The sequence below is a fragment of the Protopterus annectens genome, chromosome 1.part2, assembly GCF_019279795.1.
Source record: "Protopterus annectens isolate FY-2018-M chromosome 1.part2, PAN1.0, whole genome shotgun sequence".
In the NCBI taxonomy this organism is placed as follows: Eukaryota; Metazoa; Chordata; order Ceratodontiformes; family Protopteridae; genus Protopterus; species Protopterus annectens.
Genome location: NC_056727.1, coordinates 291597374 through 291611752, shown reverse-complemented (window position 1 = coordinate 291611752; position 14379 = coordinate 291597374).

Here is a 14379-nt window from a genome sequence, read left to right as displayed (position 1 = left end):
GTTGCCAGCCCAAACGCACAACCTTAAACGAAGGTACGCCCATTCACGCATGTCTCTACGCAGATGACGCTCTAGCTGAGAGTCGAACCGGTCAGCGTCTTACTGAGAGGCGACAACGCTATCACAGCACCACCACCGCGGATCATCTTAAAAGTACTCAATTGTATTTATTACTGCTTGGTGTAACTCATTCTAAGCCTTTTGGTTTAAACACTTGGGCTTCGGACCAGTTGTTTTGCACTGAGAGGGTTTGTGGTCTGCACTGTAGTGGCAGAACAGGTAGCTTACATCCTTCTAGGTTGGGAACTGCTGATTGAGGGCTCAATGTCTGTTATTCTAAAAGTGTATTAATTCTGGTTTAAGCACTTGGGCTTTCAGGCCAGTTATTTTACATTAAGAGGGTTCGTGGTCTGCACTCTTGTGGGAGGAGAGGCTGGACTCTGCCCTTCTGAGCTGGGAATTTCTGGTTGAAGGCTTATAGTGCATGCATATCTGAACTGCTTCTTACTGAAGTTGGTGCGCCTTGTTTGCTGTGGCATAGACTGGATTCAGGCCTGCTGGATCTAGCTTTGTTTGTGTAACTTGAGCACTAATCCAGGCATTCTCTAAAGTATTCAATTGTATTTATTACTGCTTGGTAGTAACTTGATTAAAGTGTAGCTATCATTCTAAGTCTTTTGGATTAAGCACTTGGGCTTCAGACCAGTTGTTTTACATTAGGAAGGCTTGTGGCATGCACTGTGGTGGCAGGACAAGTAGCTTTCATCCTTCTAAGTTGGGAACTGCTGATTGAGAGTCCAGTGTCTGTTATTCTTAAAGTGTATTAGTTCTGGTTTAAGCACTTGGGCTTCAGGCCAGTTATTTTACATTAAGAAGGTTTGTGGTCTGCACTCTTGTGGGAGAAGAGGCTGGACTCTGCCCTTCTGAGCTGGGAATTTCTGGTTAAAGGTTTATAGTGCCTGAATATTTGAACTGTATCTTACTGAAATTGGTACACCTTGTTTGCTGTAGCATAGACTAGATCCAGGCCTGCTGAATCTAGCTTTGTTTATATGCTTGTTGTTTGTTTGCTTGTTATTTCCCTGGAACGCTAATTCCACCTAATACGCAGCTTCTCAGTGCTTCTGTGGATCACTAGTAATATCTGCATTGCTTACTGTACTTATTTCCTTGTTTCACTTGAAAGAAAGTTACTGTTTGTCGTTTTTGCATTTAAGTTACCTGTAACACATTGCACTTAAGTTACCTGGCACTTGCTCACTAAAGCAATTATATAAGTCAGCACTAAAAATTAAAAACACTACACCCTCACTCCCCACTGGCCCTGGTTTTCAATTATTAAGGAATTCCCAATATTATTCTAGCATGTCCAAAGGTCAGTTGTCAATCTCCTCTCCGGTCCAGCTGGTGAATCTGGGAATCTTGAGGCAATGTTACAACTGCCTCATGTACACAGACAACCCTCTCCTCCTCCCAACAAATTCCAACACATGTGAGAGATGCAACCATATAGCCAAACTGGAGGCTAAGCTCTCTCAACTCAGTACTGGCATAACCAGTCAGGAGGAGAAGAAAACCACACTCACTACAATTCCAGTCTCACATAGACCTACCACGACAGCAAACCAAACACATAATCACACAAAAACATACTCGGAGGCTCTAAATAAAGATCTGCCGAAGCAGCAGAGACCTCCAAAGCAGACAACCAAGCAGCCACTACCCCAAAACAAAACACGTGCAACACATATCTCACAAAGCCAGTGTGCCAAACAGTCACAGCCCTTAAGACTAAACAACACACCTGATACACTTGTAATAGGTGACTCTATCATCAGGCACACTGACGTCCCGCTCACCAGGCTGAACATGGAGAGGGTCACGGTGAGCAGCCTGTCGGGCGCTAGGATCCGCCACATAACACAAGCACTCAGGTCACTCCAAGGCAAGTACAAATATGACTCAGTCATTGTCCATGCTGGTGTGAATGACCTGAGACGTACCTCCCTGGACTACATGAAAAGAGACATAAAGGAGCTCTCTGAGCATGTAGCCCAGGCTGGTATGACCCTGACCTTGAGTAGCATCTTACCCTCACCAAGAATGATGCCACAATATGAAGACAAGATGATCAATTTCAACAATTGGCTTAAGTACTGGTGTCATTCAAAGGGGATCCAATGCCTGTCAGCTTGGGATGATATGCTCGACAAGCCACGATGCTTCGCTAGGGACGGCTTGCACCTGTCACCCCTGGGCTTTCGGATATTGGCAAAGGCTCTTGCTACCCCATAGTGCCTTTTTAGGCAAGGCTCAAAAGACAAACCCACCTCCATAGGTATCACAAGGGATAAGAAACTAAGAGTAATGCTACTCAACGTCAGAAGTCTAAACCTCAAGATGCACGCACTCAAAACTCTCCTTAGCATGGAGAACATCGATATCTGTGCAGTAACAGAAACCTGGTTCAGGGCTCCTGAGAGCACCCCAGCACTACCAGGTTATACCTCATACCATGCTTTTCGGCCCCAAAACTTGGACCGAACCACAAAAGGAGGGGGAGTATCGGTATTCATCAAAGATACCCACACCTCCAGGTTGGTGGCAAAGCACGAAGCATCAGAGACTATCCATGTGCAACTAACAGTGGGTAAAACTGCCTTCCAGTTTATAGCCTGCTACAGACCACCCTCCCAAACCCAGGAACCTCACTCGGCCTTCCTGAGAACACTGGAAAATATGAAGGTCTCTCCAAACACCATTATATTGGGTGACTTCAACTACCCAAACATAGACTGGGAGCATTACTCTAGCTCCAACACCCTAGCCCAAAGGTTCCTAGAATTTATAAACTCAAATGCTATGGAACAACTTGTTACCACTCCCACAAGTGGGGAAAACATACTGGACCTGATCATCACCAACATGGGGACTCTATGCTCCAGACCAGAAGTGTATCCCTCACTGGTAAGATCAGACCATAAACTAATCTCACTGGATATTCACATCCCAACCCCACCCCCTGCCCAGAAAACCACAGTGAAAAACTTCTCTAAAGCAAATTTCACACTCCTCAAAACTGAGGTGGAATCCTTCAAAGCCCCCGGCCTGTGGAAAATACGTCCCAGACCGCAGAATCCTTTATAAACGCATTCTATGAACACCTTCAGGAATGCATGGATCATGCGATCCCAAATAAAACCAAAACCCAATCCTCCAAAGGCAGACGTCCTGTCTGGTGGACCCCAGCCATAAACAAACTATACAATAGAAGGAGGAAGCTACTAAATGATAGAGCAAAATCCCAAAAAGGGAAGGCATCACTGATCAGTATTAGCAAAAAACTACGGGCACACATAAAATTGTCTAAGGCCAGCTTCGAGAGAAAAATTGCACAGGACACTAAGGATAATCACAAGGCTTTCTTTAGTTATGTTAGGAACCTGGGTGGTAATTCCCAGATATGCTCAGAATTAGTCCAAAATGACAAGAAATACATGGAACCCACAGACATTCCCAACATCCTAGCTGACAGGTTCAGTGCAAACTTCTCCCCCTCCCCACCAAAAGGGCAAATATCTATCCCAGCAGAGTGCTGCCCCCCTGACATCTCAGATGCTCAGGTAAGAGCATCTCCAAAGCAAAAAACACAGCATCAATGGGACCAGATGGTGTCCCGGGCTGCGTCCTACATAAACTCCAAGAAGAGCTAAACCCAAACATAAAACTACTGTTCAATCTCAGCCTTACTACAGGATATGTGCCCAAAGAGTGGCGTACAGCAACAGTGGTCCATCTCCATAAAGGTGGTGCCTCAACGGATCCTGGAAACTATTGCCCCATAAGCCTGACTAGCTTGGTCTGCAAAGCTATGGAAAGGATCATCATGGACCTCATAAATAAAGATATTGGGGACCTACAAACACTGGATCCTACCCATGGCCTCAAGCTAAATGCCAAAAAGTGTATAGTCATCCCCTTTGGCAAAAACAAAGTGCCCACAAATTACCACATAGGTGGTAATCCATTAAGTACAGAAGAAGTAATTAGGGACCTGGGACCCAAGTTGATAGCAATCTCTCATTTGACAACCACGTGGCCAAAGTGGTTAGAAAAACATTTTATATAGCCCACCTAATCATGAAGGGATTCACATCTAGATCAGGGGACGTCATCGTGCCTCTTTACTCATCCCTCATCAGGCCCATAATTGAGTACAATGCCCCTTTTGGGATGTACCTTACCAGACACCTGCAGCAACTGGAAAGACCCCAAAAGTACCTCACCAAGAGGATCAAAGGGCTCAAACAGATGCCATATGCTGCCCGGTTAAAGAAATTCCAGCTCTACTCGGTGGCATACCGCCTGTTCAGAGGCGATCTGTGCCTGACGTATAAAGCCATGTCCAACCCGGAATTAATGGACATGCTGCACCTCAGAAAATCCAAATCCCATCGAGCTACGCACTCGAGAGACTTGAACCTCAGCACTGAAATAAATAGGACATGCTGGAGGGACAGATTCATAACCCAGAGGCTCCCTTCACTCTGGAATAAAATCCCAGTCCAGGTTAGGCAGAGTCCCTCATTGACTCTCTTCAAGAGGAATCTTGATGAGTGGATGGGAGATCGTAGGTTTACCCCGGGTATCATTTCTGTGTCACTGTTAGACAGAGGCACAGTATACTAACCTCGAAAAAGGGCATGGCAAAATAAATTTAAAATGGGTGGCGAAAGCCAAACACATTCTGTCTAGGCTTATAAATGCCCTAGGGCAGATAGCCTTGTATGAACCTATGAACCTATGAACCTAAATATATATATATATATATATATATATATATATATATATATATATATATATATATATATATATCAATCCTTGCAAACAATCACTGCTGAATTGCTGACTCACCAAAGAGAATTATGCTGTGCAGAGAGAATCTTGCTGGCATGTACAGGCCAAGTGAGCAAACAAATCATTAGGAGACAGGCCTACTCTCTAAACATAAAGGCATTAGAAATTTTTCAATAGCTGCCCTGTGCTCTGGGACTGTTCTGAACTTCCATAACCTGCCAAACATATCCACATTTTGTAACTTATGATTAAGCAAGCTGTTTATGTAACAAAGAACTGTATAGGTACAGGATGCAAACTTATTCTTAAATTGCGCTTTCCAAAGTGTTAACTGTATGTCTGCTCTCTCTCAACCTGCTTATGATGCACTGCAATTAGTGGGTGCACTCAAGCAATTTATTGCAACCTATCAAAGCTACCAGAGACTATGCATAAAATATGTCAATTATTACAGAGCTATAACACTGAGGAAGCACAAGAAGAACTAAAGAGGTTTGATCAGCTTAATCTTGACAGGGACAGTTTGGCATTACAAACAAGGACTAAGGCTGAAGTTAGAATTACACAATTTCATGAATCCAGATCCCATCGCTCTGCATCTACCAGACACCCCCACCACATCTAGTAGGTCTTCACAGTCTAGATCTTCCATGCAGCGCTCGCAGAAAGGAAGGCTCAGTTAGAAGCTGCACACAGAGAAGCAGAAGATGTGCACAGAGAAGCAGAAAGGCAGGCTGAAGCTATCCACAAAAGAGCTGAAACAGAGGCCTTAGAAAAACAGTGTGAACATGCCACAGCTATGGCAAGGTTAAGAGTTCAAGAGCTAGCTGCTAGTGGGAGTGACAAAGACAGCATAGGTCCAGTGGACATGGAGAGTTATCTTAAATGCACTACAGATTATGTCTTCGTCCAGAGCAGCAAGCATTCCATCTTATCTGATGCTCCTGAAGCCAGAGGCACTTCCTTAGAACTATCACTCCCAGTGACTACTGCTACAGTACCTCTCAACCAAGATCAGTATGACACACCCAGCCCTGCTCAAGCTAACCTACCCCATTATGGAGGTAGCCACCAACCTTCTGTTAACTGAGCCTCTGCGCCATTGCAAGTTCCTGCTCTCATGAACTCTCAGCCAGTTCCTCAGCTTAATGCCCTTCCATCACGGTACATCCCAATGTCGTTCAGCAATGGTACCACTGTTAATGTGACCAACACCGTTCAACCAACAGCTCTTCACTTAAAGTCTGAAGATGCAGCAGTATCACAGGTTGTAAAGTATATGCTTCGCAAATATATTATCAAAACTGGCCTCACATGGTTTGCCAACAGACCTGAGAACTACAGAGGCTGGAAATCCACCTTTAAGTCTGCAGTTTGTGATCTGGACATTACAGCTACTGAAGAACTAGATTTGCTCATCAGGTGCCTTGGTGCCAGCTCCTCTGAACATCTTAAGCATCTTAAGGCAGTTCATATTGCTAACCCAGCTGTGGGTCTTAATGCTGCCTGAGTCAGACTGGAACGTAACTTTTTTATTGAGGATGCTTTATTCAAGAGGCTGCAAAGTTTCCTGGAGATATCTGGCAAAGACAATCTAAAGTTTCAAGAGCTTAGTGACCTTCTTTTTGAAGGAATCTAAGAAGACACACACCTTCCAGGCCTCAGTTATCTGGACACTGCTCATGGGGTTAACCTGATAGTTTCAAAGCTCCCATATAGTATCCAAAGAAAATGGACAACAATTGGATCAAAATACAAGGAAGCAAACAGACTCTCCTTTCCCCCATTTTCCTTCCTCTGTGAATTCATCAGGAAAATTGCAGAGACAAAGAATGACCCATGCTTTTCCTTTGGAGAGTTCCACACTCCAGGTCCACCCTCTTCTAAGCCTACAAACTTGTGCAGCTCATACAGAGACCACAGAGGTCCAGTTTCAGTTAAACAGACTGATGTCTTACCTACAACTTCTACAGTCCCCAACAAGGGTGACCAAAGCAAGAAAATTGAAAACCCGGATTGCCAGTGCTCCATGCATAACAAACCGCACCCACTGAGAAAATGTATTGGCTTTAGAAAAAAGGCCCTGCAAGAATGCAAGGAACTTCTTAAGAAATTTGGGGTATGTTTTAAATGCTGTGCTTCCACCGAGCATGTTGATAAGGACTGTAAAGCCATTATCAAGTGCATAGAATTTGACAGTGATGATCATGTACAAGTACTTTATCCATTTCAATATATTTCTACCCCATCCACAGTTAACCCTCCTGAGGCAAAGCAAGGCAGGGAGAATATAGAACAAACAGTGGCTCCTACTCCAGTTGCTATCACATGTACTGAAGTCTGTGGAGATGGACTCAGTGACAAATCTTGTGCAAAAATATGCTTGGTCCGTGTATACCCCAAAGGTCATCCTGAAAGAGCCATAAGACTACACTATTCTCGACGAGCAAAGTAATTGATCTCTATGCTTGGTCCGTGTATACCCCAAGGGACATCCTGAAAGAGCCGTACAACTATACACTATTCTCGATGAGCAAAGTAATCGATCTCTTGCAAGATCAGAGTTCTTTGACCTGCTCAACATAACAGAGGATGCCCTACCTTACACTCTGGGCACTTGTGCTGGCATTACAGAAGTCTCCAGCAGGAGATCAAGTGGTCTTAGCTCTTCTCAATGGCAACCTAGAAATTCCATTGCCCACTCTCATCGAATGCAACCAGATTCCAACCAACTGGCAAGAGATCCCTACTTCAGAAGTGGCTTCTCGTCACCCTCACTTGAAGGTCATAGCTGGCCAAATACCACCCCTTGATAAAGACGCTGAAATCCTGATACTGCTTGATAGAGACATACTGAGGGTGCACAAGGTACATGAATATATCAATGGCCCAAACAATGCTCCATATGCCCAACGCTTGGACCTAGGTTGGGTTTTCATAGGTAATGTCTGTTTAGATAAGGTCATGAATCCTAACAGGGTTACTTCCTTCAAGATACATGTTCTTCCAAATGGACATAATACTTGTTTTGAACCCTGTCCTCATCACTACTGTGTAAAAGAAAGGATATGCAGTAATGGTAAGCCACAGCAAGTCATCCAAGGCTACAACTATGGCTCAGACTCCTGAGATGATAATCTTGGCATTATGGTGTTTGATACCACTAGTAAAGATGATCAGTTGGCGGCCACAGGGGAAGATAAGGAATTCTTGAAAATTATGAGTGAAGAATTCTATCAGGACAACTCCAACAGTTGGACGGCACCTTTACCATTCTGTACTCCAAGAATGAAATTGCTAAACAATAAGCAGCTTGCTGAGTCATGGTTTATTTCACTGGAACACACCCTAAGCAGGAGATCTGCAATTAAAAAGCATTTTGTTGACTTCATGCAGATGTTTGCTAGAGATCATGCTGAACCTGCACCTCCCCTAAAGGAAGGGGAAAAATGTTGGTACCTTCCATGTTTCGGTGTGTATCACCCTCACAAGCCACAACAAATAAGAGTGGTCTTTGACTCAAGTACTAGCCATGAAGGTGTTTCTCTTAATGACCTTCTCCGCTCTGGGCCTAATCTGAACAATAATCTAACTGGGGTCTTGATCTGTTTCAGACAAGAATTGATTGCATTAATGGCCAACATCCAACAAATGTTCCATTGTTTCATTGTTCATGAAGACAGAAACTACCTCAGATTTCAGTGGTACTGCAATAATGATGTCAAAGACAAGGTCATAGACTATTGGATGAAAGTACATGTTTTCGGTAACAGATCATCTTCTGCAGTCACAATATATGGGTTGAGAAGAACTGCCTAAGAGGGTAAAAGAGAATTTGGGTCTGATGCATGTCAGTTTGTTGAAAGAAACTTTTATGTAGACAACAGGCTTAAATCTTTTTCCACAGAGGAAGAAGCGATCAATCTCCTTGCCAGAACTCAAGATATGCTGGCTGTATCTAATCTCAGACTTCACAAGATAGTCAAGCTAAATGGAGCCTTTCATTCTGAGGATCATGCTGACAGTGGAAAGAACTTTGAACTAGGGTCTAATATTACCCTCATGCAATGCAGCCTCGGGCTGCAATGGAATGTCAAGCAAGACTCATTCATATTTCAGATGTCAGCTTGTGACATTCCCTTCCCCAAATGTGGATTTTTTTCTGTAGTAAACAACATCTATGATCCACTGGGCTTCATAGCATCCTTTACCATTCAGGGCAAGATACTATTAAGTCAGCTCTCTTCTGAAAATGTGGATTGGGATATGACTCTCCCCAGAGAAAAACAACGAAGATGGGAAACATGGAAAGATTCTGCTACCTGAACTTTGTTCTGTTCCTGTTCCTGCTTGCCCAGGTCTTTGAGGTGTTGGCAACAGAAAGTATTTATTTTGATGCTTGCATTTATCCTCTTGTTCAACTCTCCCTCTTGTTTTTCAGGTTCCAAGGATAAAGAGGTACCAAATATATCATGGACTTAATGTTTATTGTTATTGTTGTTTGGTGAAATCTAAAGATTTCTGATGGGGAGTGTCATGTTACACATGCTTGTTGTATTTGTTGTTCAGCTAAGAAATTATCTTTTTGTATTTTGTCCTAGCTGTTTTCCTGTATCCTAGCTCTGTGAGTTAACTCCTCCCTCCTCCCCCATTTTCTTCAGTTATGTGTTAGACTCCATTGCAGCCAAATGTCTATTGCTGGAGTGTGTCACCGCATCATTTGACGTATTTGGAATGATTTCTTGTATTAAGATATGCACAGTTTTGGAAATTAAACTATTTAACAGTCTCCACAGGTGTCATTTCAATTGAGTTACTGTCTGTTAACACTATCTGTGGTGGTGAGTAAACTTCTCAATACATCTTGCTACAGATTAGGAGATTATGCTTGCTATGCACAGCCAGGGGAGGCAGAACAGGTGGTGAGTGCTCATTTAATAACAAAACACTCATATTCAATGTCTGAGTACATACATTCTACATTGCTTAACTTTCTACTGATGTAGACGATAAGGTTTCCTACTCCATTCACATCCTAAGACAAAACTGCCCATATATCCGCATTAAAGACATTGATAAACACCACAGATGCTTTTTTAAAGTCCAATGCCACCAGGATGGTCTCTAAACATAACAAATCTTTCAGTTGCCCAAAGTCTCTCTCTGCTTCAGTTGTCCATTTCACCATTATGGGGTCCTCGCCTTGAGCCAGGTCAGTTAGTGGCAGGTTGCGGTGGCAAAATTTGAAATTAAGTTTAAGTAATAAAAAACTAAAACTACCAAGTACAAACAAATAAGACAAATTTATTTTCAGTAAAACAGAAACAAGGACACACTGAAAAATTCACAACCAAGAACCACAGTAGTTTCAGTGTGCAAGGCACCAGTAAAGGCTGTCCCTCCTCAGTGAGCAGTGTAGTTAATGAACATAGTCCCAAATAAACGTAGCAACACAGGTCCAAAAGATTTTTTAATAAAAGGCAACACTATTCCAAAGATTGAGAACTTTCGTCTCCTTACAGGAAACTTCATCAGAATCATCAAAGACTGATTGCACTCAGTTTAAATATATGGAAAAAGTATTGCATTGGTTTGAATACATAATAAAACCCACCCATAAAACCACATTTAACCCTTTGCTGTTAATATTGTTATAGGAACAAACAAATATATATATATATATATATATATATATATATATATATATATATATATAATAATATAAAGTATAAAAATGTACATATAATTGTATATAAAAAAGAATATACAACTTAATTATGTTGTAAGATCAAAGAGCAATATTGAAAAAATAATATTATATGTTTGGAATCAACAAGAAATGTATAATATACCTCCGGATTCAGCAAGCTCTGCACGAAGTGCAGGAATAGTGCAAGAGCTGCTGCACGCAATATGTCCGACGAGCGATCCAGGAAGGCGCTCCCAGGATGTACACGAGCACTCCTACACTGTCCCTGCACAGACACCACTGCTATATGATAATTACCTCATTTGCTGGTGAAAACAATGCAAATGAGGTGAATTAGCGATCCAGGAAGCAAGCAGGCATCTGTGCAGGTATAATGTAACCTGCAGAAATGTATTCAGTTACTAACAGAAATGTATTCGGTTACTAACCGATTACATTTCTTCAAATTACAAAATGGAGGCATGACAGCTTAAAAGAAAGCATGCATTCAATGTAGTAGGCATGCCAATGGCCATTGGTATGAAAAATAGTTGCAATTTTATAAAAAGACAAGTTTTTTTTTTTTTTTTTTTTTTGTTGGCTGATTTTGGATGTTTTAAGTATATGGCAGCAGTGTACAGATGGGATCACTGGATCGCCATGAAAATAAGAAATAAAAGGGGGAAATAAGCTTTTATACCCAAATCAGCATTTTCCTATAATAGTCAATAGCATGTATAACACAACAATACCAGGGAATAGTGGTTGCTAAGGGGGAAGGCTCAGTGTGAGTGTGGTAACTATGAATTAGCATTCTGTTTACGTAAATGAGGAGACTGATACTGAAACACAGATTTCCTCTCAGTGTTAGCTTGCACCCAACTGTGCAGGTGCAGCAACACCATTGTATAAGTCTAAGAGGTGGATGACCTCATAAGGGGGAGTGTCATGCATGCTGTAAGCTTATTGGAGCTGTGTGGCCTGTGTTTGCCCTTAGCTAAGCAAAGCTAAGGAAGGAGGTGTGTCTGAGGCTGCCTAGCAGTGTTTACATTGCCTAAATGGGTGTGCACACCATGCACCGTGTTTTAAACAAAAAAAAAACAGGAAATAGCAGCTCCGTTCACATCTGAGAACTGGGTATGTGCGGCGCATCTCGGGGCTTAAACGGGAAGGCAATGGGAAGAGAAAACAGCAATAGGAAGGCAATCAAGGAGAACTAGCATAGCTGGCAGGTGAAATGTATCAGAATCAGCCAATTACACAGGCAGCAACCCAGCACACAACTATAAACTATGTAAATGCCTTTCAGCCTGTTTTTTTCCCACAAACTCTACACCACCGGTGTACACAGAGGGGGAAATTTTACCTGACAAAACTAACAAAATGTTAGGGGCTGCTGTCGCTCTCATACATCAATATGTGCAAGAGGCTGAGGGTGGTGAGGATGTGAATGCTGATGACCATCCCACAGTGATGAGGAGGAGAAGAGTGTACAGAGCCAGGGTAACCTACCAGAGGCTACATGAGCTGGAGATAGTGGAGCGCTATAGGGTGGACAGGGACATTTTACAGCAAATTGTTGAGATTTGCCGGCCCCGCCTCACACACAGAACCAACAGAGGGAAACCCATCTCGGTGGATACCAAGGTATGTGTAGGCTTAAGAATACTAGCCACAGGTACCTTCCAAAGGGCAACTGGGGATATCATGGGAATCTCACAGGCATCAGCATACAGGGTACTCCACCAGTTCCTGGATGCCATGGTAGTACATGCCGGTGAGCACATATATTTCCTCAACACCCGTGAGATGTTGACTAGCAATATGCATCTCTTCCACGAAATAGCAGAATACCCTGAGGTAGTGGGTGCCATAGACTGCACACACATACACATCAAAGCACCACCCGGTGAGCAGGGTAGGGTCTACATAAACTACAAGGGCTTTTCCTCCATCATCTGCCAGGTTGTGTGCAATGCCCAGGGCATTATCTTGAATGTGTGTGCTGGCAGCCCTAGAAGCTATCATGACTCCCACATCTGCCATATTACACAGCTGTACCAGTCATTTGCCAGTGGGGACATCCCATATGGCCACCTAGTGGGAGATGCTGGCTATGCACTGGAGACGTGGCTGATGACACTCCTCAGAAATGCACACACACCTGAACAAGAACTCCATAATGAGGCACACGTACAAACCAGAACCATAATAGAGCGCATGTTTGGGATGCTCAAGTCACGGTTCTGCTGCCTGGACATATCAGGTGGATCCTTGCAGTACTCTCCAGCTACATGTACACAAATGTTCATAGTATGTGCCATGCTACACAATATGATCCTGCAGAAACAGCTGCAGCAGGAACAGCATGGGGCAAGGCCACACAGCCCCCCACCGTTGCCAAGGCCATGACAGGCACAAAGTGACTTGGAGGAGGAACTACCTGAGCCTGCCCATGTAGGCAGAAGGAGGCATGCCCAATATGTCTAGGCCTTGGCAAAGAGTCAATGCATAGCACATACACTGACACGGTAGGGACCCAGGGAATGACACCTCTCACTGACTCGCACATACAGTAAAAGGGATGCCAAACATGACACTACCTGTGCTTTACCATGTATACGGAGTGTACTATGTGTATCCAACATAGACAGCCCTCCAGCACCTTTCTCAATACTGGCCCAGCCACAAGGTAAGTCACTCTTCCTATCAATTACTGAATGGAGTAGTATGTTCTGATAGTTGTATCTATGGTATGGACTTGAGCATGCAAGGGAATTGGGTGGCTGAATGGGATGTCAGCAGATAGTGGACACCTATATGGGCAGCATGAAATCCATAATATATACTGGTGTCAACATACTAGGCAGTACTAGACAAGGTGACAAATCCCACTGCAGTACATGTGGTGACCCAAATGTGTGTCCATATGACACAAACATGCATGTTAGTGAGGCTCACATACCCACCACCAGCCTCAGCCAGCAGGACAGGTGATGATGACCATAAAGAAAGGATGGGCTAAGGCCTCTAAATGATGGCAATGGTGAACAGCCCCCCTCCAGACTCACACAGACAGGCTACAACAGGTCTGGTAGTTGTATTTTAGTTCCGAAGGGTAAGAAGTCTGAAACTGAAATGTAGGTCAATAAAGGTTGACAGGGCCTCATTAGGGGTCCAGGGAAGTAAATAGTGTGGGAAGAAATAGCCAGAGAATTGTTATGGCTAGGTTTGTATAGGCTCTAGGGCAGATAGCATTGTACCAACCTATGAACCTAAAATCTAAGATCTGTCTCTACTGATATGCCTCCAGTCTGAATGATAGGTCAGAATAAAATATGAAATGGAAGCCAGCAGAGTACCTGAAATACCAGTACAGTCATGGCAAATGTTTAAAGTCGTCAGGTGTGCCCCCCCCCCCCACGATCCTATGTAGAAATGCAGTAACATGTAAGTGTGAGGAGTGTGAGGAGTAATATCAGTGAAGCACAGATTACCCGAGCTGGCCCAATCTACAGGATAGATTGTTGCATGTGTACAATATGCAGGGGTCTGTGTGTTAGGTTGTTGTGTGTTCAATATTGTCTGGAAGTGGTCAGCATGTAGGCATGGAGGGTTGTGTCTTGGTGGCCTTTGAGCAGTACTGTGGTTGACAGGGCCATGTATTGACAACTGCAGTGCCAACCACAATGCTTCTGAGCAATACTCATGTCAGCAGTCGTCCATACTCACTGTCCAGATGTCAATATCCATCACCGTCTGAAAGATGGACATGCCATGAATGTGGGTTCATACATATACACAGTACACAAGTGGAAGTACCCTAGACAGAG